This window comes from Erinaceus europaeus, chromosome 14, assembly GCF_950295315.1.
Source record: "Erinaceus europaeus chromosome 14, mEriEur2.1, whole genome shotgun sequence".
NCBI lineage: Eukaryota > Metazoa > Chordata > Mammalia > Eulipotyphla > Erinaceidae > Erinaceus > Erinaceus europaeus.
This window is the reverse complement of record NC_080175.1, coordinates 18,804,110-18,828,032: the sequence shown is the minus strand read 5'-3', so window position 1 is coordinate 18,828,032 and position 23,923 is coordinate 18,804,110. Positions and strand designations below refer to the sequence as shown.

General features: G+C 38.0%; 1 long non-coding RNA gene across 1 annotated transcript; it reads left to right on the top strand.

Annotated features, from left to right (window-relative positions):
- Positions 1-6,266: 6,266 nt before the first annotated feature.
- On the top strand, positions 6,267-9,972 carry LOC132532759 (uncharacterized). The gene is made up of 2 exons (XR_009544675.1): positions 6,267-7,324; positions 9,487-9,972. It is a non-coding gene; the product is annotated as an uncharacterized LOC132532759 (long non-coding RNA).
- Positions 9,973-23,923: the final 13,951 nt, after the last annotated feature.

Sequence of the window (23,923 nt, the reverse complement as noted above, 5' to 3'; positions counted from 1 at the left end):
TAACAATTTGTTTGGCTTTATATGTTAACTCTTCTTTCAGCCACCATGTTCCAGATGCTAAGATGATGCAACTGGACTTCCCTGGGCAGATGACCCCACCAATGATCCTGGAGCCTTGCTTCCCTAGAGCCTCGCCCCACCAGGAAAAGAGAAAGACAGGCTGGGAGTATGGATCGACCTGTCAACACTTAGGTTCCGGGGGGAAGCAATTACAGAAGCCAGACCTTCTGCATCCCATAACATCCCTTGGTCCATGCTTCCAGAGGGATAAAGGATAGGAAAGCTATCAGGGAAGGGGATGGGATATGGAGTTCTGGTGATGGGAATTATGTGGAGTTGTACCTCTCTTATCTTACAGTTTTTGTCAGTGTTACCTTTTTATAAATAAAAATTATTAAAAAAGAAAAATAATAAGTTTTGGTATTGGAGAACAGTCTCAAATCCACCACTCAGTATTATCTGTTTCCCTGGGAACAGCACTGATTTAAAACTCCCACTGCTGAAGTTTCCCAACCTACTGACAACTGATTGTGTGTCATCTGGGGTGTTCACATACTTACTTCATCTTCCATCCCTGGGTTGATAAACAATAATGCAATATTTACTGTTTTCATTTATTTTTAATTTAAAACTGTATTGACTTTTGGGCACAAACAGAAATAACAATTCTTGGGAAGTAACATATAGAATACTAAATATTTTCAAAGGCAAGACATATTTGGTGTTGAAAGACACCATCTAGTGACACCAGGAAACAACCTGCAGTATCACAAGACTGTATGTAAATTGACAAGTTTTCTCTGAAGGGAAAGGGGAAAGAACACATGGACTGTGCGCTGTCTACTATGAACCCCATGAAAGTATTTCAGAAAGAGATTACTTTTATTTGTTTGATATGTGAAGATACCGAGCGAGGCTCTATGTAGCCACGTGACTTACTCAATGTTATACTATTGTGAATGAAACTAGAATATTGATGTTTAAGTTCTCTAGGAAGTATGTAAATCATTAAGAATTATTGAAAAGATTTTTCTATACAAGTTCTGTTTAACACATAGCTTTGCCCAAGCAAGCAAAATGTTGTGGTTCATAACTGGGAATTTCTAGACCCCTAAAAACCTGATGCCAAGCAGCTATGAACAACTGAAAATCCTTTCCCTATCTCCTAACTTTTTATAGTTTCTGATACCTGACTGGGGAAAGGAAGGAAGGGGGAAAGGTATTTTGCAAATGTATTTGAAAATCATTTACAAAAATACATCATGAATGCCCATACAATGACTAGCCTCTGCCCTCGAGCTAAACTATCCACACTTAAGGCCAAAATCTATCCTGGCGCTAGGAATTTGGAACAGAATTCCTCAGTGCAATTTAGTGCCCTACAACAGATCTTTGATTATTTTTTTTATCCAGATCATAGTGAAATAAGAAAATATGAGTTTTTTTTCCCATCACGTTATTGCTGGGGTTCAGTACATGTACAACAAACCCACCACCCCCAATGGCCTTCCTTCTTTCCTCTTTCTTTCTTTCTTTCTTTCTATCTTCCTCTCTCTCTCTCTTTTCTTTCTTTGTCTCCTCCTTCTTTTCTTCCTGTCTTTCTTTCTTTTTGATAGAGACAGAGAGATTGAAAGGGAAGAGGAAGATAGACAGAGACAGAGATATCCACAGCACTGCTTCACCCACTGTTCATGAAACTTCTCCCTGCAAGTAGGGAAGGGGGCTTGAACCTAGGCCCTTGCACATGACAACATGTGCACCTACTGGGAGCACCACCACTTGGTTACCAAATGACTTTTTCTTTATAAAGATAATTTTAGGATTTCTGAAGTGTGTACTTCCCACATTTCTGGTGATAGCTTCATAGGATTCTTCTCTCTGTGTTTAAAAGGGAATGATGGTTCAATACCTGGTTCTATGAGCCTCACCTGAGTTAAATTGGCCAGCATCATTAGTCTCTTTAAGATCCGACCTTATTATCTGAAAAATGAGACCATTAACAAAATCTATATCACATATCTTATACAAATGAAGTACAAAGGGTGTATGACACATTATACTTTCGAATGTCATCAAATATTAAGAGTATAGGGAAATACACATCACAGTCTATAAATATACAGCAGATGAAAATAAATGTGTAAGTGATATACATAACGTGTGTGCTCAACAGCACAGTCTCTTATCTGACTGGATTGCTGCTCTATTTCAGCAGTGCTGCAGAGCACAGTCTCATTTACGTTCACTGAGTGAATGACATTAAGAGTCAGTAAATTCACACAGTCAAATGCCTTGGGTATGAAATCGTTGTGATGTTGTCCCACCATTCACTAACGTGGGCATCCCCACTAGCTGAGGGCACAGCCTCTGCCCAGTTCAAGCCAGGATCCCTCACCATGGGCTCAGAGTGAATCTACCTTCTATGCTGCTTCACAGAACACAAAGGGCACCAGGAAGTCAGTCTCTCTCTCTCTCTCTCTCTCTATCTATCTATCTATCTATCTATCTATCTCTCTCTCAAATTGTAGTGCTGAATTTCGGCATCTAAGATCATTCACTGTGCTAGTTTATCAGCCATAGGCAACTGATTACAATTGTTTTTTAATGTCGGGAAGCTGACAATTGTAAGGTTAAAAGATATATCTTTATTTGAGAGAGAAGGGATGAAAGATAAAGTTGATGTGAGAGGCACAACTATTAGTTGTGATTTAAAGTAGCTGTGTTTATAAACAAGAGCAAGGTCATGCCAATTCCAAGACTGAACTGTCCTTTAACAGAGAACATGCAGGGGATGGAAGTCAATGTTATATTTCTTTCAGCAAACATTAGAAAGAGTGAACAAGTGTCAATACATTCCCTAAAAGCATCAGACAAGCATTTAAACACTAGGAACACAAATTACTCGGACAAATAATCCGGTGTCATCAGAATAGAGAACATCCCACATAAGCCAATAAATTCTCCCCATCAGCATCCAAGTGTTCTTCAAGGTCACACAGTTACTGCCTGTTGCAACCTGATTTTAAAATCCATACTAATTAATACTACTCAAGACAAAAAGGAAAAAAATTCAAATCAAGAAAACACTAACTTTTGACATTTATAATTATATGTGACATATAAAACTATGTGTATTCACCTTGTAGAGTACGTGTTTCGCTGTGCTGAAGGGTCCCAGATTTGAGACCTAGCATCACATGAAGCATCGTGGACAAGGACAGCACTTGGAAAAACTAGTGGAGTAATGCTGTGGAGTCTCACCCCTCTGTGTATCTATCTCTCTCTCTATTCTCTCCCACTTTCAATAATAAGAATTAATAATAATAATAACATACAGAATTGAGATGGCTATTTAGCATTTTTTCATATCCAGGAGGCTCAGTGTTCACTCACCACACCTCATTTTAAAACAAAATCATTGACAGGAAAAGCAGCTCACCTGGATAGTGTGCTACCTTGCTATGTGCCAGAGCCACTCAAGCCCAGGCCCCTCTGCATTAAAGGAAGCTTTGGTGTTATGATCACTTTCACTTTCTAGCTCACTGCCTTCTCTGTCTGTACTTTAAAAATAATCAAACGAAAATTTAAAGAGAAAATATGTAATTGTTAAACACAGTCCACAGTGAAATAACTTCTGTTCCTATGATTACTTGTATATTGAACGATAAGTATACCTTGTTTTCACTTTGCTTGCTTAATAAATACTGAGGACACTCACTGAAAGGATGAATCAGTAGCAATTGTTATTTCTAGAGTGATTTGGAATTCTAAATATGATTGAAAGTTGTAAATAATTTGACTAGTAATTCCCCTTCCCACTGCTCTGACCTAGACTCTTTCCATCTACAGGGATTGAGAAGAAAGGACTTTAAAATGAAAACAAACACTCAACTACTGCAGGAAAAACATATAAAGTATATTTAGAGAAAGAAGCTAACCTGTCTTCAGTAGTCCACGTAATATCCACTTTACAGATGAGCAGCACCTTCACATGAGAGGAGAAGGAGGAAGCGAGTGAACTAGTAGCATGGAATAGAAAAGAGTAGACACACACAATCTCTTTTTATTAGAGCAGTTTCTCTAGTGGCTACCAAGTTGAAATTAAACATTTATCATAACCAAGTTCAGAAGCATTTTCTCCATCTGTACTACTTAATGCAGACCAGCAACTCCAAAGAATTATCTGCCTATATAAATTCTTTAGATGTTAGCTAGTAGATGTTAATTCAGAGTGGTTTCTAGCATTACATGTATTCCTTCAATCAATATGACATGTTTAAAAATAAAAGTATGTGACGCATAGCAAGATTTTAACTGCTTAGAAAAAGAAAAAATAAATGTCTACAAGTTCTATAAAATGCCCCATGACGAAAAATAATAGCCTGGGAGTCGGGCGGTAGCACAGTGGGTTAAGCACAGGTGGCGCAAAGAGCAAGGACTGGCTTAAGGATCCGGGTTCGAGCCCCTGGCTGCCCACCTTTAGGGGAGTCGCTTCACAGGCAGTGAAGCAGGTCTGCAGGCATCTGTCTTTTTCTCCTCCTCTCTGTTTCCCCTCCTCTCTCCATTTCTCTCTGTCCTATCCAACAACAATGACATCAATAATAACTACAACAATAAAACAACAAGGGCAACAAAAAAGGGAATAAATAAATAAATATTTTTTAAAAGTTTTTTTAAAAAAGAAAAAGTATAGCCTATTGAAAGCTCTTACTGTAAGGCAAGCAGTAGGCAAAATACATGTACAACTGTTATGTACTGAATTATGTCTTTGAAAACTCCAAAATCCATAAGATGAAGTCTTCACCATCCAATACTTTAGAGTCTGACTCTTATCCAAAAAGTAGAGAAACAAGGCAAGGGAACTGAAAAAGTAAAATATATACAAACTCATACTCCATGAGTGCAAGATATGAAGTTACTAAGGGAGGCTGATGGGGAAAACAGTGCTGCAGGTGTCTTTCTCTCTCCATCTCTATCTCCCTCTTCCCTCTCTATTTCTGATAGTCTCTACCCAATAAATAAATAAAGATAATTTTTAAAAAGTTTTCCATGGCAGGGGTAGATAGCATAATGGTTATTCAAAGAGCCTCTCATGCCTGAGGCTCTGAAGTCCCAGAATCAATCCCCCACACCACCATAAGCCAGAGCTGGGCAGTGCTCTGGTGTTTCTCTCTCTTTCTCTCTCTCTCTCTGTCTGTCTGTCTTTCTCTCTTTCTCTGCATGTCTCTCAAAAATAAATAAATAAATAATATTAATAAAAGTTTTCTAAAGATTGCATTTCCTAATGTAAAATACTAAAGTGTAAGCAACCAATAGCACAGCTATATACAAGAGCCTGGGTACTGTACAGCAAACCCTAACAAAAGGACTTTTCAAAGTTAACCCAATTACCAAATAATGTGATGATAACATTAACTATCGAGTGTCTTTTTGAACCCTAAGACAGCAGGAACCTCACATCTCCACTATAGAGCCTCTACTTCCCCCAGTCCTGGAACCCTTGGATAGGGCCCACTTTCCCATATGCCTCTCCCAATCCATATCAAATAATATTGCATCCGCCGATCACAACCTAATCAACGCAACGATTGCCACCTCAACATGCTTCACTTCAGACTGTGTCCAGAGACTTCACGTGTGGAATGACAACCCTTCAGCTTCATTACTCGGGTGAGACCTTTCCTTTCATAGTATACTCTAATTCCATCTCAGGTGGTTCACTTTCTAACAAAGTCCCATAACTTAGATATACACCAGTTTCTGTGAGAGAGAGCATATGTTCACACGTATCCATAAACTACCGCAAAATATATACCTGAAAGCAGAAATACACTAGAGTTTGCAGTGAGTATCCCCCTAACACTTTCTCTCCACTATTCCAAGCTTTGGGGCCATGATTGCTCAACAATTTGTTTGGCTTTGTATGTTAACTCTCTTTTTCAGTCACCAGGTTCCAGATGTCATCAAGATGCCGGCCAGGCTTCCCTGGACTGAAGACCCCACCAATGTGTCCTGGAGCTCCGCTTCCCCAGAGACCCACCCTACTAGGGAAAGAGAGAGGCAGACTGGGAGTATGGACCGACCAGTCAACGCCCATGTTCAGAGGGGAAGCAATTACAGAAGCCAGACCTTCTACCTTCTGCAACCCACAATGACCCTGGGTCCATGCTCCCAGAGGGATGGAGAAAGGGAAAGCTATCAGGTGAGGGGGTGGGATATGGAGATTGGGTGGTGGGAATTGTGTGGAGTTGTACCCCTCCTACCCTATGGTTTTGTTAATTAATCCTTTCTTAAATTAAAAAAAAAAAAACTAAAGTGTAAACTCTTCATAGAAATGATAATACATTAGAACGCCTCGTGCCAAACTCACATATGATAGTTGTCTACAAATAGAAAAAAAAAAATTTGTAGTATCTTTTTTTTTATTTTTATTTATAAAAAAGAAACACTGACAAAAAAACATAGGATAAGAGGGGTACAACTCCAAATAAAAAATTTCTAATCCACAAATGTCAGCACATATACTCTGTACTTTTAAGAACTCTGGGTGATAATTTTAGAACAATGCTAATCACCAAGATACTTCTTACCTATAGATTTCTATAACTACAGAAGCCTAGATTCTTCTCTACAAGTCAGAGAACTCAAGATCTACAAAAGGAAGTTTTTACTTTGGTTTAAAGATGGCCCTACCCAGGTGGGGTGAGTGTCCAGGTCCTGGTGGGGGTTGTATTGTTATGCTGAAAACTGAGAAATGTTATGCATATGCAAACTACTACATTTACTGTCTACTCTAAAGCATTAATCCTCCAATAAGGAAATTAAAAAAAAAAAAGATGGCCCCACCAAAATTTGACTCATAATTTCATGATTACTCAGATTTTTTTCTTTCTTTCTTTTAAATTTTTGTTTTGTTTTTATCTTTTAGCCACCAGGGTTATTGATGAGGCTTGGTGCCAGCACTACAAATCCACCTCTCCCAGCTGCCTTTATTTTATTTATTTTATTTTATTTTATTTTATTATTTTACAGGACATACAGAAATAGCAAGGGAAAAGGAAGAGAAAAAAACATCTACAGACGTTCTTCACCACTCATGAAGTGTCTCTGCTACAGGTGGGGGGCAAGGGGCTTACACTTAGTACTATGTGCACTTAACCGGGAGTGCCACTGCCCTGCCCAATGCCCAGCTTTTCTAAATATCAATTGCCTGATTTTCAGCTATAGGTATAACAATAACTACCTCAAACCTTTTGGCATGCCTTCTAATTTGATTGCAAGTGGTAAAGCATACAAAAATCTCTGACTTACTGTGGATTCTGAGGTAATACTGGCTCACTCCCCTGTAGCCATCTGTGCTGAGCTAATTCCCTGATGAGAGATGGCAATCACATCAGAGGCTGGCCAAGCCCCCTTCTCTTAACCTCTTTCCAGGTCCTTAATGAAAACTCAGATTTAGAATTTCCTTAAGAGCAAGAATATGTGTAAAAGATAAATCCAAGTTAGCCAGTCTGCTGTAATTCTATCTCAGTGCAGTTCTCTGAGTAATTAACCTCTCACATGGTTGGTCTGATATGCCTCATCTTTTATAGTATGAATTATCTTGAGACCTCCCCCATGAGAGTATAATCAGCCTAAGGGCTAGAGAATGTCTTAGTCATCTCTTAATGTCTTAGAGCATCTAGCACAGTGATCAGCATCTAACAAGCACATAGTAAATAGCTTGTTAAAATCGGGTGGTTTTTTGTAGCAAAAATCAGTCCTCCTCCACAAATCCTTCAAAAAGACGAGGCATGTCAGGAGAAAATTGTTGTCAAGGGTGAAGCATGGCACAGGGCTAAGGCTTGTCTAAACTGAGAAAACACACCAGTCAATCAAATTACAGCTTGCACTCGATACACTATTCTTTGTGATGCTCTTTCCACAATTAGGGAAAGCATCAGCCTTCCCTCAGATCTCCACATAAACCTGAGAAGGAATCTCCCAGCTTAATAGGGCTGGCTACAGTAGGTCATTCAATCTCTAATTTCTACAGCACTGGATGCATAGTGCATCCTAGCACACCACATTCCCAGGGACTAAATGATCAGATAACTTTGACTAATGTGTTTCCAGGAAGAACAATCGCTAGAATCTGAAGAGAGAAGGGAAAATTCGAAAGCGAGAAGAAAAGGTAACCCAATGTCATCTCTGTGGTGAAAATCAAAGCTAATGTTACACTCAAGCATTATGAAGTCTCATCTCAAATTAATAGTGACTTGCTATTAAGAGTTCAGCGGTCCTCTGTGAATGTGTGAGAAGCTGCTTCTCTCCAAATATGCAGCCAAAGCTATTCTGCAGAACTCCTTCCAAATTGCCATCTTACACAGATTATTTTTTTTAATATGTGTATCCTACACAAATTCATTTTTAAAAATCTCCCACCAGTTTTTATTAATGAATAGCCTCCATTCCAGGAGGTTCACTTCCTAACAAAATCCCAAAACCTAGATATAGACCAGGTCTCGTAAGATAGAGCATATGTTCACATGTATCCATAAATTAGGGGAAAATATGTACCTGAAAGCAAAAATACACAATAGTCTGTAGTGAGTCAGTATCAAGTTCATAATGAAATAGTGTCCACATAGACGTAGATACTCTCCTCACCTATTTCCTATTACAGTTCTCTTACTCACTCAAAAGCTAACCTCATCAAAGCAAGGTCTGCAAAAGCTGAATAAGGGCAAGAGACTGGCATACTTTAACGATGACTCTTTAGTCACTATCAGGCCACCCCATCAGCTGGGGTCCTATTCAGGGACTCCTGAGATTCCCAAACAGACATGATGGACCTAGACCTCAAATAATTCCCTCTCTCCATTATTACCAGTCATCTCTAACAAGAACAACAAAATAGACCCCTTTGCAGGGCCCCCCATAGTACCTTGCCCTCAACTTGGATCAACAGTGGTAGAGAATGTTCCATCCTCTGAAGGGAGGCTGGACAACATACTCTATGTTACACCTGAGGAAGATGGGTCCTGATACAGGGACAGCTTGAAATGTTCCTACTAATGACCACAGAATATGAGCTCAGATCTACAGGGATGCAGAGGTCACATAGGCTCCTAAGCTGAATATGGGCCCCAGATCACATCAAATTGATGGGGTTTACAGTCAACAGTATTTATACACCTTTCCCACATTTGGGAGCTATTCTCTTCCCTGATCCAGCTTTCTGTTCCTTCTGTCAGCCATGACACCAACTTCCCAGACATTAATTAGGATCCACTTGCATATCAGATTTCAAGCTCAGGAAAAAAAAAAAAAAAAACACTGGTATAGCCACAGGCCCTTTGGAATATAACTAAAATATACCTGCTAGCTATCTACAAAATGGAGGGGCCCCCCAACTTTTCATCTGCACTATTCCAGCCTAAAGGTACATCATGATTGTTCAGCAATTTGTTTGGCTTTGTATGTTAACTCTCTTTCAACCACCAGGTTCCAGATGCTGGCATGATGCCAACCAGACTTCCCTGGACAGACAACCCCACCAATATGTCCTGGAGCTCTGCTTCCCCAGAGGCCTTCCCTACTAGGGAAAGAAAGATAGGCTGGAAGTATGTATCAACCTGTCAACGCCCATGTTCAGGGGAAGTAATTACAGAAGCAGACCTTCCACCTTCTGCATCCCACAATGACCTTGGGTCCATATTCCCAAAGGGTTAAAGAATAGGAAAGCTATCAGGGGAGAGGATGGGATACAGAGTTCTGGTGATGGGAATTGTGTGAAGTTGTACCCCTCTTATCTTACGGGTTGGTCAGCGTTTTCTTTTTATAAATAGAAAATTAAATAAAAAAGAGAGTTCATTTTGTTCTAATGGATGGAAATTAAACGTTTGGTGGTTGTTGTGATGAGTGTATACAGATGTCAAATCATACTGCTGCTCTCCTTAAACATAAATGTTACATAAATTTAAAAATATATACTTTTCAAAATTTCAATTATTAACAAAAAATAGAGAAATAGATGCCAAGGTTTGAACACTGGGCATCACACATGCAAGTCCTGCACTGTTCCACTGCTACATTCATCTGAACACTAAAATTTTATTTTAAAAAACAATGATGATTAGGGTCCTTCACAATGGACTGTAAAAAGTCAGGAATACGAGTCGGGCAGTAGCGCAGCGAGTTAAGTGCAAGTGGTGCAAAGCGCAAGGACCGTCACGAGGATCCTGGTTTGAGCCCCCTGCTCCCCACCTACAGGGGAGTCCCTTCACAGGTGGTGAAGCAAGTCTGCAGGTGTCTTTCTCTGTCTTCCTCTCCTCTCTCCATTTCTCTCTCTGTCCTATCCAACAACAATGACAACAATAATAACTACACCAATAAAAAAAACAACAAGGGCAACAAAAGGGAATAAATAAATATATTTTTTTAAGTCAGGAACATGAACTTCACTCTATAGGCAAGAGAGTCCTGAAAAATGTATTTAGGCCAGAGTTATTTTGCTTAGGTTTTCCCAGAAGCAGACATTGACAGGAGGATTTGGATCCAATCTATTTGGAGGGAGGCAATCAGATAGTGGAAAATGAAACATCTAAGAGTTGAAAAAGCTCCTGAGTAAGTACTTCCCAGACAGATATCATTAACTTAAAGGTGGTCAGCCTGTGTGGCTCACTGTAAGACTCAAAACTACTTCATTCCAGACTGGTGATTGAAATCTCAGGAGAGATTCCACAACAATACACAGAAGCAGTCTGCTGTCCAACAACTTTGAGAAAAGTAATAGGAAACATTTCAGTTGCCAGTGAAAAATCAACAGGGCTTCAGATGTATGTAATTCCGGGTGTCTGGATCATAGAAATAAGAGACGGACACTTAAGTACCGCTCTTGGGGGTACCTATTGTAGCTGCCGGGTATTAAGAAAGTGTGTTCTCAGAATTGATATGTAAGATAATGGTGGCCCACCTGTTTGATCACACTTCTTATTGAGAGCAAGGGCCCAGGTTCAAGCCCTTAGTACCTACATGAAGGGAAGCTTCACAAGTGGTGAAGCAGTGCTGCAGATGTCTCTACCTCTCTATCTTCCCCTTCTTTCTCAATTTCTCTCTAGCCTATCAAATTAATTAATTAATTAAAAAAGAAAACCCAGTCAGATTCCCAGTTCCTGAAGCAAAGTTGGAGATTGGGTTTAAGTTCATGTTCCTGCTTGAACTGTTGAATTTGAGAGTTTATACCTCCTTTCTGAGGAAGTTCTGTGTTGATCCAGGAAGTTCTGCAGTGACTGGTGGCAGGAGGGTGGGACATAGTGTATGCAAACAAAAAGAAGTTTCCAGGTCTCTCTCCACCACCACTGGTCACTTCCATCAGGAATGGCATCTTGTGGCCTCCCAGGACCTTGTCCTCACCATAAAGCAACGACAGTAGGGTTAGCCCCAGTCTCCCAAGGGAGGCTGGAGTATCCTGCCCTGCCAATCAAAAAAGATTGGACCTGAAATAAGCGCAGCCTGCAAAGTTCCCATCTGTGACCATGAGCTATAAGCTCAGACCAATAGGGGCTTAGAGGTTACACAGGCTCTGGTGATAAATAATATAAATATAAAAATATAAATATACATATACATATAAATGTATAAATATAATGTGGGCCCTTGTTGGTATGCTTCTAATTCTGCTTCTAAAACCCCTTCTGTTCCATTGGTTTAATCCCCCCTGCTTAACACTGTATTCTATTTACATAACCATTGTTAACTAAGTACCACCCTGCCTGCAGGGCATTGGTTTAATCCCCACTGGTTCATGATGTCTTTTTGCTCCGCCCCCTCTCCTAGTACACCCTGATTTCCACCAGTCTTTTTTCGCTCCACCCTCTCTATGTCACATCCTGTTTCCACCCTACTTGGCGAGTATATATAAGGGCAGGATTTTTACGATCTGGCTTAACCCGTTGTACCACCTCCACCCCCACCTCCCCGTAACTCCTAAATAAACTAAGCTTGAATGGAAAAGTTCTGACAATCAAAGAATAATTTATATGTTAACAGTGAACAATTCTGGCATTGCACTAATGTTATACATTAACAAGATGGGTTGCTTACATAACAAGCAGACACACAGAGTAGAAATGACAGCACTGGCCCACATTTATGGACATAAAAGATGCTCACTCTACATAATTCCAACTGAGAAAATAAATAATAATAAAATAAAAATTGTCATAGCATTACAGGGAATTGTGGCTTAAAGTGTGCAATATCTATTTTTTAAATCTGGTAGGATAAACAGCAAAAAAGAATTATTTATTGTATGTGATATATGGCAATTTCATTTTTAATCTAGAGCCACAATTTAGCAGGAACAAGTGATTTCTTGTATAATTAAAAAGTCATAGTCAATAAAGATGCTTTTGAAACATGTTTCCCTCTCCCACAAAGTGATGCAAATAACATTTTGAACTAAGAGACTGAAGAAACAATGATTCCTAAACAAGACAGGGTTAAAATTTAAATCTTTGAAAAATATAAAAGTAAATCAAGTTCTCTTGGCAATGACATGTGCTATCTCATGGTGGGATAATTGCAACTAGTCATGGGGGAAATTGGTACAATTATATTAAATTGGTTCTAAAGGTTATTGTCTATTTCAACCTTTACCTCTGAGTAACATTAGAAGAGAAATGTAATCTGTGTGATTTTTTTGTCTTCTTTTCAAAGATAACTACAAAAATAATAGGTTCCATTATTGTACCACCATTATATGATATATTATTTCAGTAGTGTCTATAAAATATAAATGAAGATAAATCTCAATAATACCAGGCTGGTAAAATGGAAAAATTGATAAGAAATTCATCATACTCAGATTTAAATTTGTTTAAAAAAATACAGCAACATACCAAATGTTGGCAAAATTGTATTGCAAGGCAAATCAATTTCTCTCCAGAGTTTTTGTGAGTGACAGTTAGTATAAAAAATGTCAACTGTTCTTAAATGTCAAGAATAGTGATAAAGTCAACATGTGTATGATAGGAAGCAGATGAATTTATCTAATTATTTTTTTAATTACAGATGGGTTATATGGGGTTGGTAACCTACAGTTCATTTATGTGTCTATGTTACACCTGTGTTTATTTTAACAAGTAAATGTGATAATTAGTATAATATTTTATAGCAAAAACATACCTACATACACATTGTGTATGAAGTGGTATGAAGAAGAATATGTACCCCAAGAAGGCAGCTGAGGTGTATAAATAAAGGTTGTAGGCACCAAGAAGGGAAAGATACCTCTCCCATCTGTAGTACAGCACAGACTCACACTCCTGAGGTCTCAGGTTCAGTCCCTTATACTGCATATGCCACAGCTGAGTGATGCCTGGCTCTTCTCTCTCTCTCTCTCTCTTCCCCTTCCCCTCTCTCTAAGATATTTCTTTAAAATACTTTGGAAAGGTGTTTCCTAAGTTTTTGTAAAAATACAAAATATACTCCTGTAAGAAAAATTGACTAAAAAAAGAGAGCTGCAAAATTTCCTTTAGACAGAGGCTTTTGGTGCTACGAAGTTTTCTTTCTAAAATAGATTATGACAGGCTTAATCATCTGAGTTTCTCACTAACAGATGCACACTGCAAACTATAATTCCAACTTCTGATCTATAGTAAAGTTGAATATGCCCCATTTTAAACTCTGTAACCTTCAGAGTCACAGAGATAATGAAGAAACATCTGAATCTACTTCAAGTGCACCTCAAAAAGATTGGACTAGGGGCTTGGTGTATGGCCCCAAAGCAAAGGACTCAGGAAAGAAGGCAGGGATGGGGCTGGGTTCATGGAGGAGCCTTTATGTACTGTAGCAGCACATTCCAACTAGATATCTGATAATTTCTTACTTGAGTATACTTAATACCTAACCCAGAATCTGGAGGACTCTGTACCCAATAATGTTATTTGTAAATCTCAAACATGGATGGAAAAAACACCAGGATACAGAAGCTCCTGGGTAAACTGACTGTGGATATGGATGTGGTGAATCAGTAATTTACTGCAACAATGACAATCTAGATGCTTATTTAGATATAGAGCGAGTTACTGCTTCTTGCGTCCTAAAGTTGTTTACCCCTGTACCTTTGTTTGTCCTGCTGCCTCCTGAATCAACTCATTTGTAACCTAGAATTTTAGATGTATTGTAAACTTATTACAAAAAAGGTTCTGGCCCTTAAGAGACTGTTCCATTGTATGTCCCCTTCCTTTAGAGGTGTACATTCGATGTAGACACCTTCAGGATCTCAGACACATAACTTATGTCTCTCTGAGTAATCTTTGGGGTTTATGCATGACCCTGTCCTGCTGGCAGATAACGCAGTGGTGTATGACAGTAGAAAAAACTCTAAGATGAGGTTGAGAGTGGTTTCCAGACACCTATGATGGGGAGATAAGTAATTGTACCCAAAGCCAACATGTGTACTATAATCCATTCCTCCCCCCATAAAATCATGAGAAAAAAAAGATATTCCTTATTGAAATTGCTATTGATATAATCATAGGTTCAGATATAACTGGAAGAAATAAAACAGGTATTCTTGTATAATTTAATTTCCCCAAGGCGGGGCTACGGAGGAGCAGCAGTTGTGTTTCTCTCCTATCCTCTCCTGGGAATATCAAAGGAGATCATCTAGGACCTCAACAAGACAGGACTAGAACGACTTCATGAACCCACCAAATCACTGCTGAGTGCAAATATGTGTGGCTCATGAACAGAAAGGCACTTTGGGAGAGATTAAGTGGCTGGTAACAGTCAGGCAGTTTACTGAGACACCACCTCCAGTCTGTTTCATCAACAAAAAGATGGCTGAAGGTAGGAGAGGACTCCCCTAAGACTCACCAAATGCAACTGTTAGTTTCCATTGCTACTGATCTAAGAAACTGGAGCATCGTGGGGAGGCCCTGTGCTGACACCAGGGGACAGAGAACTAATAAGGAAACTCAGGAGAAGATCCATACCTAGGTGACCTACCTGTGGGGCTGTGAGAGTCTTTTTGCATAACCACTGGATAATCTCTGCCCCACCCTGCTTTATATTTTGGTCAGGAGTGAAGGATTAAACTAAAAAGTCTACTTACAGTTTAAAAGCCCTCAGGCTCCCATAGCCTACAGGGAAGAAAAAGAACAAAAGAGGTTTTTAAGCCACTATGTTCCAACTCAGGGATTAAAATAATATTGAAACAACTGTCAATTTCCACAACTGTGAACCACTTAAGTACCTTACTTAGACACAAGTCAGTCCAGGCAAGAGTGGTCAGTAACTTGAAAAATACTGAGAGAGGGATCTCATAACATACTATATAAAGTGGTTAAACCAACAAGAAGAAATATTGAAGAAATCTCAAGAGTCCAGATAAAATCCCCCCAAAGGGTGAAGAACAAAATAATGAGGTCAACATGAGGTCAACATCCAAACACTAGTTAAGGAAATAATCACAGGTGAGTAAAGAGTGAGTAAAGAGTTTGAAAGAATTATCATCAGAAAAGCAGAAACAACAAATGAGACTCTGGTAGAAAACATTAATTATCTCAAGTTTATTAGAGAGCTGAAAGCTGAAATAGCTGAGCTATTAAGAACACAACTAACTGAACAAGCTGAAACAGTATCAGAACAGGGTAAAAAAAAAATAGATGAACTCCAGAAAACATTAGAGGGGAGAGAGAATAGAATAAATGAGGCTGAAGACAGAATTAGCAAGAATGAGGACAAATTAGAGACAACAAAAAAGAAGTAAGAGATCTCAAAAAGAGATTAAGAGATACTAAAAAAACAACAGAGACCTATGGGATGACTTCAAAAGAAACAATATACGCATTATTGGCTTACCAGAGAAAGAAAGAGAGGGAGGGGAAGAAAGCATTCTTCAGGACATAATAGCTGAGAACTTCTATAGTCCAGGCAACATCAAAGACATGAAGGTTTAAGAAGCCCAGAGGGTCCCACCCAAACATACTTAACCCAGATTTAAAGACACCAAGACACATCATATTGAGAATGGCAAGGAATCTTCTTCTAGCGTTTGCCATGGCAAGGAATAAGGATAAAGAAAGCATCCTGAAGGCTGCAAGAGAAAAACAAAGAGTCACCTAAGGAGGAAAACCCATAAGATTAGCAGCAGACTTCTCCACACAAATACTACAGGCCAGAAAAGAATGGCAAGATATCTATCGAGTGCTTAATGAGAAAGGCTTTCAACCAAGATTACTGTATCCTGCTAGACTGTCATTCAGACTACATGGAAGCATCAAAACCTTCTCAGACAAGCAACAGTTGAAAGAATCAACTATCACCAAGCCTTCCCTGAAATAAGTTCTGAAAGGCCTCCTATAAACAGTCATACCACCATAAATATGCTATATATCAGAACACTCTAAAAATCTATGAGAATGGCATTAAAATATCTTCAGTCTTTGATATCAATTTCCCCTGTAGTGACCTTGTACCCAATCACACTGATATATTTCAGACATTGACTGATCTTTTTCAAAATTCCCTAGTTTTTTTTGTGTGTGTAAAAGTTTCAAATCTTCACTCACTAGATTATAAGTGAGATTTTTATTCTCACATAGCTGGAGGGTTATACCTCTTCATAAGACCCCCTCTGGATAGAATAAGAAGAGAGAGTAGAGAACAAACTGTGATAATTTATCAGATAAATAGTGGCAGAAAACTATTTTCTCAAATAAGGTTTACTAATTTGTCCTAGCTTTATGTATGATTTATTGACAAGTTTTTATAGAAATGACAATGTTATTGTCTTTATAATGGCAACACCATACCTCTTGTAACTACTCTACTCACTTCTCCCTTCGGTAAGTGACTTCCTGCTTATCTAGTGGTCTCCTTTATTCAAAAGTTCAGTCCTTCTGGTAGCTATCTTTCATCTCTTTACTAATTTCGATAAGCATAATCACCTCCAGTCCAATCCATTTTGTCCCAAAGGACACAATATCTTCTTTTTTGATCACAGAGTAAGTATTTCATGGAATATACATATCCCATAACTTCTTTAGCCAATCATCTGATGATGGGCGATCAGGCTGCTTTTACTCTTTTGCTATTGTGAATAGTGTAGATATGAACATAGGGATGCCTATGTCTCTTCTAATTAGTGCCTGACTGTCCACTGGATAAATATGCCTAAAAGTGGTATTTCTGGATCAGATGGCACTTCCATTTTTATGTATTTAAGGATACTACATACAGTCTTCTAAATGTGCTGGGCCAATTTACATTCCCACCAGCAATGTAGCAGAGTTCCATTTTCTCCACAATCTCTCCAACACCTGCTATTTCTTACATTGTTGATGTAAGACATTCTCTTTGATGTGAGATGCTATTTCAGTGTAGGTTAAACTGATATTTCCCTAATAATAAGTGAAGTGGAACATTTATTCATGTAGCTGTGTGTCATGTGTATGTTTCACCCATATGTGGAAACTAGAGATCTTATTTACATGAACTGCCCCCCCAAAAAAAAAATCCAAACTTTTGGAAACTAGAGATCTTATTTACATGAACTTGCCAAAAAAAAATCCAATTAAAACAGAAGCAAGCAAACTGTAAGAGTCTTAAAAACTATAGTGGTTATCTTTGGGAGCTTGGAGAGTGGGGATACAGAACTTTGGTTGTGGGTGTGATACAGAACTTTACATTGTAATTTTATAATCTCACAACAAACTATTAACAAATAATTACCTGATCTAAGGGGAAATTCTTCCAGTTTATCACCAATGAGTATGATGTTAGCTGTAGTTTTGCTATATATAGACTCTACTATCTTCAGGAATTTTCCATCTATTCCCATTTTTTGTAGTGTTTTGATCATAAAGGGATGTTGTATTTTGTTGAAGGCTTTCTCTGCATCTATTGATATGACCTTGTGGTTTTTTAGTCTTGCTCTTTATTGATGTGTTGGATCATGTTGATCAGTTTATGTATATTAAACCAACCTTGCATCCCTGGGATAAACCCCACTCGGTCATGATGAACAATCTTTTTAGTAAACTGCTGTATCCGGTTGGCTAGAGTTTTGTCCAATATTTTAGAATCTATGTTCATCAGAGATATTGGTCTGTAGTTTTCTTTTCTGGTTGTGTCCTTGTCTGCTTTTGGTGTCAGAATGATTTTGGCTTCATAGAAACTGGAAGGGAGTATTTCAGTTCCTTCAATCTTCTGGTAGACTTTTAAGAGGGTAGGTATTTGTTCTACTTTGAAGGTTTTGTAGAACTCATTTGTAAAACCATCTGGTCCAGGACTTTTATTCTTGGGAAGGTTTTGATAACTGTTTCAAGTTCGTTAGCTGTGATGGGCCTGTTCATATTATCTAATTGCTCCTTATTAAATTTTGGAAGTTCATAGGTATCTAGGAAATGATCCATTTCTTCCAGGTTCTCTAGCTTGGTAGTACATAGTTCTTTATAGAAGCCTCACATGATATGTTTAATTTCTGCAGTATCTCTTGTGATATATCCTCTTTCATTTACTATCTGATTTATTTGGGTCTTCTCCCCTTTTTGTTTTGTGAGTCAGGCTAAAGGTTTGTCAATACTGTTCACTCTTTCGAAGAACCAACATTTACTTTTGTTTATCTTTTGTATGGTTTTCTTATTTTCCATGTTATTTATTTCTGCCCTAACTTTAGTTATTTCTTTCCTTCTGGTTGTTTTACGGTTCCTTTGTTCTTCTTCTTCTAGGTCTTTAAGATGTGCAATCAGGCTGTTTATTTGTGCTTTTTCTTGTTTCCTAATGTGTGCTTGTATGGCTATGAACTTCCCTCTCAGTACTGCCTTAGCTGTGTCCCAAATATTTTGATACCTTGTGTCTTTATTTTTAATTGAACTCTAGAAACATTGTTCCACCAATTTTAAAGCTATTCACCCCCTACAGGTGAGGACCATGGGTTTGAATTCAGGTCCAATTGTGTGGTCACCTGTGCACTCTACCAGGTGAGTCACTGCCTGACCCTAACATGTAGGAATCTAAATGCACGCTACTAAGTGACAGAAGATAATCTGTAAAGGCAACATTCTGTGTGATTTCAAATACATGACATTCTTACAAAGGTTAAGCTATAAAAAGAGTAACAAAATCAGTAACTGCCTATGTCTGGAAGGAGGAAAGTTTATTCATAGGCATAGTAGAAAAGAGTTTTAGTACAGTGAAAATGCTCTGTGATACCATAAAATTGGGCGTGTGTTGTTATATATGGGAGGAGGGTCTGTGCAAGTATCCATGTAGAAGGCAGATGAGTCTGTACTGGCTACTTAACTCTGCTACAGATCTAGAACTGCCAAAAAATCGTAACAAAAGACAGAAAGTTTACTTGAAATTTATAGGGTTTAGGGTTACAAAGCCCTCCTTGATCTTTTTTTCTGAGTATCCAGGGAACTGATACTCTCCTTCCTCTTGGGATTTAAATTTGTTATTCAAGATTCTTGTTATTTTTACAGATATAGACTTGAAATTTAGCACCAAAATTGATTTCTCATCAACCTTGTGCAATACTCACAATTTACATAAAATACACATGACCTCATCTTCCAAATAAAGATTCTCAGAAATACATGTGTGCAAATCCTGGGCTCTTAGTCTATAAAAGCTCCATGTTCCTCAAGTTTACTTGTGGTGAATTTGTTTCACAACAATTTTATTGAATGCAGTCTAGCAGTGAAATATATAAACCTATGATCTACGATCCAACTATTTCCAAGTAGTGATTTAGTTTGCAGGGTTTCTTCGAGACATTGCCTTTTCTTTAAAGTACATATTTATTCATTTATTCAGATCTCTGGGCAGGTGATTGCCAAGAACAAGGCCTCTGCAGGTAAGAACATTACTGTGAGTGAAAGAGAAATCCAAGGAGTTTTGGATATGCTTGTTAGGTCTAAAGACCGTGGGTTTTCTAAATGAAAGATTGCAATGTCATGCCAAGAAACTAGCAATAGAAAAGCATCCTCATGTCTGTAATTGGAGAATGGTGAACTGAAGGGATTTGAATGTGATCTTAATCTATATCAGTCAGTTGCTGCAGGAGACCACAAAATCCACATTTTCATTAAAGCCATCTATCTTACTCAGTTCTTGATATTGGCCCTTAACTTATTTTATTACATTTGGTAATAGAGAAACTCACTTCAGCACTCACAGTTCTGTTCAAGCAGCCTGTGACTCACTATATGCAAGCATTCAAATGCCTGGCTTAATTGCTCAGCAAATTCATTGCTATTTAGAATGTATAACATCCACGTAGAGAGAGGCAGGTAGATTTTTTTAAAGTTAATTTCATTATTTCAATCTCAATTTTTGGTGTGTCTTTTTTAAATGTTAGTTTTTATTTTTATGATAGTTACACAGAAGAAGAAGAAAAAAAAAAAAGACCAGAAGACTGCTCAGCTCTGGTGCAGGGGATTGAACCTGAGATCTCAGAGCCTCAGGCATGAAAGTCTTATTCCTAATCATTATGCTATTTCCCCAGCCCTGAAGAGAAGCAGATAGAATGGAATTCCTACATACTACCACCATAGGATCAATAAAGTTAAGGACCAGAAACTGATTCAAATACGTGTATGGGGAAGGAATCCTCTTTGGAGAGAGAGAGAGAGAGAGAGAGAGAGAGAGACTGCATGGTTTGAATAACCTTGTTTCAATTCCAGGTCCCTATTTCTTCTGCCTTCACCTCATCACATTTCCATAGCCTCGCTCAAGGAGTTGTTTTCTGTTGTTTTTTGTTTTTACTGTTTTTTTTTTTTTTAGCTTCCTTAGTGATAAAAGTCAAGTACAGTTTTTAAAGGAACCATGTTTTACTTGGCACTACGGAAAATCGTGTCTACCTAACTATCCACAAGTTCACCCTGACATCATTTGAGATGGTAATCCAGGTGCACCAAACATTCAGATTGTACTGCAGTGCCTGTAAGCTCACCATAAAATGCAGACAACTTTTCTCTGTCAGTTTAAATCCAGTGTTTTTTTCAAGGTGCAACTGTTCCATGAAGACTCCTCAAATACTTTATCTCTTGGAATTGTTCCCATTGTGAGATTTTAACCCATGTGTAAACAACTGCACTGTAAACCATTAAGGTAACTGTTCTTATTTGTCTTATCATGTTAATTTAATTATAATGTAAATAATTACATCAGATTGTATCTTTAAAAAAAAACTAGTACTGCAAAATACTATATGATTATAAAGACCTCTCACTGGCCTCTCGATCCTTAAAACCCCATCAATAAATGAGTTATATCCACCCTTTCTAGTGGAAAGTTCAAAGAAGTCTATTGAAAAAGCAAAAATATAAAAAGATTAAATCATAATATGTCCATGGAGAAATTCAGACACATGCTTATAAATCTTACTATGCTTCCAACATAAAAGAGCATTCAATCTGTTTTACTCCAAATGCTCTTGTTCACTTCAATATTGTTCATACAGAAAGAAAAGCCTGTGGGGTTTGTGGAGTTGGCTTTTGCAATATCCAATTTTTCAGGCTCCGTGTAAAAATGTCACGAGTTGATTCAAAGTTACTTTTACAGGGCAAAGGCTGGAAAATCAGCAAAGGAGTTTACATGTGCTAATTCATTAAAAAGCCCAGCAGGCTTCCCTCAAAAAAAGACCAAATAAAAATCCTAGCATCAGAATCTTGAAAACTTTGCTCCAGGAGTTCTTTGCAAGGAATTCATTATTTTTAATAAACCCTTAGAGTCCCAAAGTTACCTTTGCCTACCTAGAAATGAAAGGTTTTGCCAAACTGTCTATTGAAATAACTTTAAAATCTTTTAAGTAGAATTTATTGGTTCTGCCTTGTGAATATTTTGTTTTGAAAGAGCAAAGGTACTATATATCTGTGCTCAAATTTATCCTGATCTGAGACATTCATAATATTCTTCCCTGAAAATACATGAGGGCCACAACTTACCATCATTAACTATGTAGAAGATAGATTTTTTTTCAGTACAGATACAGTATCAGTAATTATCCCATTAGGTAAAAAAAAAAAAAAAAGCTGATCATTAATTTTTCCAAATAGGAAATGCACTTAATAAATTCATTCCTTCCACAATAGTAAAATTTTACTGAAAGGGCACAGCTTTCTCCTGCAGTTTTGTAGAAACCACTTCAACCCCGGGGTTTCCCGGAAGATGGCAGACTGAGAAGCTGCTAGTGGCTGAGCTCGGACCACATCTCCTGGAAACGGTAGGATTTTCTGCCTTTAGCAGGCCAGCCAATAAGGGGTCCTAGCGGTGTCACGAAGAAGGTGACTATAACTTAATTTGGGTTAAGAATTAGAGTAGGGAAAAAAGGGGGAAAAAAAACGGAAAAAAATTTTTTTTTTCTTCCTTTTAATTTTCAAGCATACATCCTTCCCGGCCCACCCCCCATAACCAGTCCTTTTCTTTACCAAATTCCTGTCCCACCAGGGAGTATCATTAATTCTAAGTCTATACCCTTCTGAAACCTCTGGCCTTTTTTCTTTCTAAGTAGCCAACCCCCCCCAACTCACCCCACATAGCTAATTAAATAATTAAAAATAAATACATTAAAATAAAACCCTTTTCTTTCACTGCCCTTTTATGACTGTTCTTTTTCTTATCTTTTTCTTTTTTTCTCTCTCTCTTTCTTTTTTTTTCTTTTTCTCATTCTTGTCATCTCTTCTTCCTTAATCCTACAGCTTCCAAAGTCACAGCCCCCAGCTCCCACACCAACAAACAGTGTGCTTTTTTTTAATTCACTGATATACATTTGGGAATTTCCTTTCACTGCTCTTTAATTACAGCTCTTTTTCTTATCTTTTCCCTTTTCTCTCTCTTGTCTCTCTCTCTCTCTTTTTTTTAATCTTGTCATACACTTCTTCCTTCCTCTTTGCCTTTCTGAATTTGTGAATTATTTTGGGGAGAAATATGACTCAGAGTGGACTCTTTATGTGTGTATCTCTGCTCTACTTCCCTTTCCCCTCTTGTTACCCCTAGAATATTCAGTGGATAGTAGATTTGCATAACTGTCTATTCTTCCTGTCCTTTCTTTTCTTTCTTCACTGGGATTCTGTTACTATTTTTTTACAGACTGGAAAAATTGTTTGGCTAACTGGTAATGATCAAACTACTTCAATACTTGCTTCAGTTGCTACTGTAATTCCTGTGGTTGGTGAGTGCAATTGTCATAAAGGTATTTAGTACAGTGTTACTTGTACTCAAGACACAACAACTGAGGAACAACAGAGCATAAAAAAAAAAAAGAAACACATCAATCAAAAAAATGAGTGGATCAAAAACAAATAAAACTGCTACTCCAATGAATGAAGACAATAGCCAAGAAGAAACTACAAATCAGCCAGAAGTAACCATAGATAAGAAAAGTATGCAAGCAATAATAAACTTATTAATCACAAAAACGAAAACAACATTGGAGGAAAGGAATGGCAGTATTAGGGAAACAACAGTTGAGACCCCCAAGAAAAATACTGATTATCTTGAGGCAATTAGATAACTGAAAGCTGAAATAGCTATAATGAAGAAAGAAGCTGAGGCAAGGGAAAGCAGACTAACAGAAGCAGAAAACAGAATTAGTCAGACAGAGGATGAGCTAGAGAAAATGAAGAAAGAGGTGAAAGAGCTTAAAAAGAGATTGAGAGACACTGAAAACAACAACAGAGACATATGGGATGATCTCAAAAGAAGTAACATTCGTATAATTGGCCTGCCAGAGGAAGAAAGAGAGGAAGGGGAAGCAAACATTCTAGAGGAAATAATAGAAGAAAACTTCCCAGACCTGAATAACAGAAAGGACATCAAGATTCAAGAGGCCCAGAGAGTACCAAACAGAATCAACCCAGACCTGAAGACACCAAGACACATCATAGTCACAATGAGAAGAAGTAAGGATAAAGAAAGGATCCTA